Source organism: Hemicordylus capensis, chromosome 2, assembly GCF_027244095.1.
Source record: "Hemicordylus capensis ecotype Gifberg chromosome 2, rHemCap1.1.pri, whole genome shotgun sequence".
Lineage (NCBI taxonomy): Eukaryota > Metazoa > Chordata > Lepidosauria > Squamata > Cordylidae > Hemicordylus > Hemicordylus capensis.
Window position 1 is genome coordinate 107,582,068 of NC_069658.1, and position 6,642 is coordinate 107,588,709.

The 6,642-nt window shown below is 43.2% G+C and overlaps 1 protein-coding gene across 5 annotated transcripts in view; it reads right to left on the reverse strand.

Annotated features, from left to right (window-relative positions):
• PIP5K1B (phosphatidylinositol-4-phosphate 5-kinase type 1 beta) overlaps positions 1–6,122 on the reverse strand; it is a 128,278-nt gene extending 122,156 nt beyond the window's left edge. Inside the window, exon 1 of one of the 5 annotated variants that reach the window (XM_053300203.1) lies at positions 5,453–6,122. The gene's annotated coding sequence lies outside the window, so the exon portion shown is untranslated. The other 4 variants (XM_053300201.1, XM_053300199.1, XM_053300200.1 and 1 more) reach the window with 4 other exon arrangements.
• Between the last annotated feature and the right edge of the window lie 520 nt (positions 6,123–6,642).

The window sequence follows — 6,642 nt, forward strand, 5'->3', positions numbered from 1 at the left end:
CTAAGTGAGATTTGTTTCTCAAACACAGAATTTGTGCATAATAGTTGGCAATAAGTTCACTATCACAGCCGCAAACACAAAACTTGGTTTGAAGATACTATCTTGTGATAAGCTTCCCAACCGCAATCAAGAGCCACTGGATGTAGTTATTTCCCATGCATAACCAGTTGCATGCAACTAAAATGTTGCAAGCTATTCACTCTGGTTAAGGAATAAGCAAATATTACGGATCATTTTAATTTAGCTGGATTACAACAAAATGTACTAACTCTTCAGATTTTCTCCTCTTTTGTAATTCTACTTCTGCTGCAAATTACACACCATACATGACAGCAGCAACACACTCATTAAATTAAAAACAAATTTGGAAATGAGTTTGCAGATAAACTAAACTATCAGACTCTTAACCTTCAGCCCAGAATCTATATACAGTACTACTACTCCTAACTTTCTAAATGTATACCTTTGTATTAACGGTAGTAGGTGTATTTCACTGCTCTGGCCATGGCAACATAAATGTCATATACAGATACATTTGTAAAAATATAAGGAAAAAAAAACATCAGGTTTGGAATATTCACACTTCCTCTGTACAGATCATACCACTTGTTTTACTGCAACATTTTCACAGACTTTCAGCTGATAGGGCAAATAATGCAACAGTTCTGGTATACAATGTCTTCAATTAAAAGCAGGAATTACTAGCCACTCTCACCTAATTATAAATAGAAAATACATGAGTTGTTTCTGAATATAGCAGAAAGTGAGGCAGTGCTGCACACTGACACATTCTGGTATCCAGATAAAAATGAACTCATCAGACCCAATCTGATGAGTAAAAACTAAGTATCTGGGGAAGGTCCAGGTAAGAATGACAATATAACTGGTAAGAATGAGAGTATAATTCTAGGCTACACAAAAGTAGCTTCAGAGCTTGTTTACATAACCAGGACACCAAAGTAGTTCATTCAAATTCTGAATGAAGCCCTCATCTTGGATTGCAGCCATTGTGTGCCTGCTATGAATTGTGAGAACTAACCAACTCTTGCCTACCTTTTTCAATGGCCAGCTTAACCCAAGGTCATTCCAGGACCCAGAAAAACAAAACACTAATTAGTAGTAAACATTACCTGTCAGAGTAATGCTTATTTAGGTGAAACAGAAATTCTGCCCCAGATTTAGCCTTTGATCATGTACATTAATTCAAGGTTAAGTCAAGGTAGAAAACTAATATTCTGAAGTAACTGTGTAAACAGTAAACATCCTCTCTCAAGGCTGTGTGGCAAGGAATGAGGTGGAACATATCCAATCATAGCAAGAAGAACTTTGTCATTTTCAGTTACACATCTCTGGGAACATGGAGGCTTTTCAACATCTGACAGCTAGGAGATAATTTTCTGTATAGAATGCTCAGCAATTCCAGTTTTGCATTTGTAAAGCTATAAGCAGGACTTCTGTCACTGGATATTCACAGCTAAGAGGCTCAAACATTTTATCTGTGGTTGTAGTAGTCATGTTGCAGGATGGTACTGAAACATTTCCCCCACATGAAATAAACTGTACTTCTTTGATCCCTCAGCAGCAGGCCCTACCTCAAGATTCATATCATTCCTCATTTTACTCAGGTGCCTTTCAAGTTCAGGAAAGATTTTTGAGAGAATGCTTTAAAGACCTTCAAACACAAGCGGCCAATTCACAGCAATTTTTTTGTGTGTATAATTTTTTGGGAGTATAAAATCTGGGCCAGGTGGGGAAGAGGAGGATTTAAGTACCAAAGAATATATACAAGGTCAATTTTAACCAAGTCTGCTAGTTTTATTATAGGTACTTGAATTTATTAAATGTCTGGTTTTTAAGTGATTGTCCTGAATTAAAGTTACATGTTACAAAACTTCAATTATTATTATTTTCTTAGACATCTAAAAGATTTTTTTAAAAGATTAAGGCAATCTCTTTGATGTGTGAATCCATGCAGAGTTTAAATTCTCTCCTAGTTTTCGATACAAGTTAAAAGTAAAAATCAGATTTAAGCTTATTTCTCTATCCTTTAGCACAGATGCATCAATGTAACCAGTGATAGGTAGTCCTTCAAGAGTCCCATGTCTTAGAGAGGTTTAGGTTTTACTTTCAGTCTCAAGTTCTAAACCTGTAATTACACTTTAGAATGAATAGCTATTTAGTTGAATAGTTAAAAGCCAGTAGTAGTAGTAGTGTTAATTCTTAATTTTGAACAATACAAAGGATTTTGATGAATATATCCTATTATTAATATCATCATACAATAGATAATGCTATACATTTCTCTACTGGTTACAAAATGAAACTCATAGAAATCTACCAAATATGTTTGACAATGCTTATGATTTTATGTAATCCTCAGTGATTTCAAGAAAACAAGTTTAGGATAGCGAAGGAATGCTAAAACTTAAGGAGAGCCACTAATGTCAGAGTTTAAATTCTTCGTGCATTCCAAAGTGTAACTGAAAGCGTATTTCTGGTAATATTCACTTCTGTTCACATCCCAAAAGCAAGAAGTTGAAACTATTATATCCTATTTCTCTACTTTTCATTTCACAGAACTTTAAAAAGTGATTGCATTAATCCTTACAATGAGTCCTCCCTTCCAGCGGTGTCACTACTACTCTTATTTTAAAGACACCAGCCCATTTGTTCCACAGTATAATGCAGCTAGTTCTAAGGTGGGCTCCTAAATAAACACCAGCACTCTTGCTCTAGAGCACAGATTCTTAAAGCACTACACCTGCATTCTGAAGCACTCCTTGCATTACTTCCAATGTCAGTAGCCCACCCAACATGCAGGCACATGGCTTTAAGTACTTGTGCTCTTCTGCAAGACTGGTTGGCATTTCCTTATGAGCCCACCACAACACAGGTGGTTCAGAACTAGCCACCTTATGTGGTGGAACATGCAGGCTGCCGTTGTTGTAACAGGGCCCTGCTCCCGTGCAGCTTCATCTTCAGGTATTAGCAGGCAAAGCCTGCTGCTGCTTTTTGCAGATCAAGCTGCTGCTAATAGCACAAGAGCAGGCCAGGCTGGTTATTTTTCCAGTCAACTGGCCAGTCGACTAGTCTACAAGTCCACTAATGAATCAAGAGACAGTTACTATGACTGCACAATGAACACATGAAAAGGGAGGACAATGAGACAGACTGCAATTAGTGTCACCAAATGAAAGAAAAAAGAGACAGCCATATGATTTATGGTGCAAAAAGCTCCCACTTAAACCCAGGTAAGCAGACAGCAGGAAGAAGGGAATCATCAGATACTTGGCACCGGTGGACAACACAAAAACTGGGGTACATACCCTCTTGTTTATTGCATGCTACGAAGAGGCAAGTTGTGACTCATGAACCAAACTGGAAGTAGGATGGAGGACTTCATGTCATCTAGCTATTATAAAAACTTCCAAGGAGTCACTTCTCACATATTGAGAATCACTGGTGAAAACCATAAAGGTTTCACCTGTCATACCCCTCATCCCAAAATATTTGTGATTTCTACAAAATACAGTTGAAGCAGGTTCCCTACCCCATCTTTTGCTACTGCAGTTTTCTTTGGGTTACCTCATGCAATAGCATTTCAATGGAAAAAATTAAATAGATAAGCGAAGCAAATACACAAAGGTGTGCTTTGCATATAGTAAAAGAACTCTCCCCTGCACTGACTACGCAGAGCACTGCAATACTTATTGGTTCCAGGAAGCAATGCTATTTTAGGCAAACAACCTTACAATAATGCAAGCAAACCATATACAAAGTGGAAAGCTTCCTTTAAGGGCATCCTGCAGCAACATTAAAACATTTAAAAGCTCATCTATAACATCACTTTATGATTTCATCATATAGCTAAGGAGAACTTTAAGTTATTGCTACCTCTTGCCCCAGTTCACAGAAGGCCACATATGAACATATTTCCCTGACATTCTAGTTGACAGGAGAGTTTTCAGCCATCTGGGGCCTAGATCTGCTCCTCTCATCTTTAACATTTTCAGTTTCAGATAAACAAGTTCAATTAAGTGTTACAAAACAGTATCTCCTGGATTTTCTCCCATTATTTAATGAAACTAGTGCTTTCCTGCATCAGTGAAGTAATTATTTTTCCTGTAAGCGTCGTACAGCATTTCTATGAGCAGGTGCTCTTTTGTTTACAAGTAACGTATTTGCATCTTCATTAGAATAATAAGGCATCCAAATCCTAACCAAGATGTTCTTTTGAAATCAATGGTACTTACTTCCAAGTTAATGTGCTTATGATTAGGGTATAAGAGAGACTCATTGAGGTGCAATCCACTACCTTACCAGCGTTTCAACTTACTGGGGAAAGGAGCAAAATGTACCAATCTTTTACAATTACACCAATCTTTTACAATACATTTCAGAATGATGTATTTCCTTTTAACTTAGTTAGTTATAAAGAACCAAGATCAGGACAGAGGGAAGGAGAAATGGCCTAGCACAAGGAAAACATAAACAGAGATCTAACTGTTGCTCTTCACAACAGAATGCTTCAGTTACCAGAAGGCAGAATTTGGTATGGAAAGGAGAACATATATACTAAATGCCTTGATGCTGCTTACAGGCAGCCAAGAAGATCTGTGCTCTTGCTGTTAAGAACACCTATGAACAGGGGGGCGGGGGTTGTCCTTGTTGGTAGGGGTGTGTGTGGAGGGGAGGTTGCTCCTTTATTACAAATTGTGGCTGTGGAAACATGGTGATGACTGTTCTAGAGCATTGATTTTACTGTCTGACATTAAACCACCCTTCTCAACAACTTCCCTGAACCCTGCAATCATCAACCTCCTCTGCCACACAAGACAGAGGCAAAGACAGATTTTTAGTACCCGCAAAGCTGTCTAATCGAAAAAGAAGGGGGTGAGGTCCCACTTCGCAGCCTTTTAAACAAATTATTTAAACTGAGAATCGTTCCAATCATTTACAGCTCCATCTCCTTACCCCTTCGAACTGGCGACTGTGTGCAGGTCTGGGTATCAGAGAGGGAGGAAACCGAAGCTGTTCAGTATATGGTGGCAGTACAAACAGCAAGCCCACTCCACCTGTTCAATCCAGATTCAGAAGCAAGCAAAGGAACAAAAAGGGTGGTGGTGGTGGTGGTGGTGGTGGTAAAAGAGCCTTTCCGCTCGCACGCAATGAAGCCATTCCGTAACCTTTTAGCCCCCCAACACAGCAGAGCGCGCCCCCGCCGCCACCCCTCACCAATGCGAATCCCACTCACCTTGGCGCCAACCTCCCTCTGGAGCTGCAAGGCACTGTCCCTCACCACCACACCGTTTCCCAGTGCCCATGCCCTCCCCATTCCCCAGCAAGCTCTGGCTCTGCAGATGGAAGGGCAAAAGGAGGGTCTGCTAGACGAGGAGGAGCTGTGGGAAGCCAGGAACAGGGGCCAGCGGCATCGACTCGCCCGCACACCCACCTCCAGCAACTCCGAGCTTGCCGCAGGCGACGCAATTCCAGGAGACAAAACCAATCCCGGCAGAGCAGGCAGGCGCAGGAGGAGGGAATTGCGGCGGCGTCCGCTTGTTCCGCTCCTTCCCCTTCAGCTTGGGGGCGTCCGCGCTCCTGCCCAGTTGCCTTCTTGGCCACAGGCTGCTGCGGCTCCCGGCAGGTCTCCTCGCCAGGCAGTGGACACCTCTTCTTGCCTTTCTCTCCCGGCTAAGTTCCTCACAAGCTTTGCTCTCTTCCCTTCGGGCCCTGCTGCTTGGAGAGTCCTTTGCTCTTACCAGCCTCCCCTGAGCTCCGCGCTGAACGCCGCCGTGCTGGTCTCGGACTCTCTTCCTCCTTCTGGCGCTGGGTGGGGGGAGGAGGCGAGCGAGGGGTGGAGGAGGAGGAGGGAGAGCCCCAGAGCTGCGCTGCCGGCTCAGGCCTCTCCCGCCGCCCGCCCGGCAGCGCCAAGGCTCTGCCCCTTCCTTTCTTCCCTCCCTCCTCCTTCTCGCCGCCTGGACGCAGCCTTCAGCTTCGCGTCGGCTGCCTGCGCTCACCCTCCTCGGTCATGCTTCCCGCAATTTTCCTTCTCCTCGCCGCTCTAAGGAGGGCGTGTAGAGGCACAGTGTGTTGCCTGAGAGCCCCACCACACCAGGCCTATGGGGCTTCCATCCCACACGCTCCTCAGCCTGCGGTGGTCTGTCGCCTTGGGGTGGGAGGCGGAGAGTCCGGCTCGCTGCTGCCTTAAGAGTTCACATCGCGGCGCGCACAACGCTCAGGATATAAATGGTTAGCGTGGCGATGTCTAGGCTTCGCTTTTCATCTTCTCCCTTTATTGGAAGGGAACGAGCCTTTCGACTTGGCTTTCTCTTTCTTTTAGGCCACCCATTTCTTAGTCTGATGGGGCTTAGTTTTAGTTTCCATTCAGAATGAAACTGGCATTTCTATGGAAATATTTGAGACAGGGAGGATGAGCATTAAGTAACTTATCTGAGGTACTTCTCTAGGCTGTGGGGCTTGCTTCTCTCTCCCGGCCTTCCCAGTACTGCAAATCTGATTAGCTGGCTGTGTGGGGCTGGGGCCATGGCCATGCCATTTTTAATCTCTCCCCAGGTTTCTTATTTTCTCTCTCATTCATTTCTTTCCTGTTTCTTCCCCCACAAAGCTGTGCCTCTTTCTCAC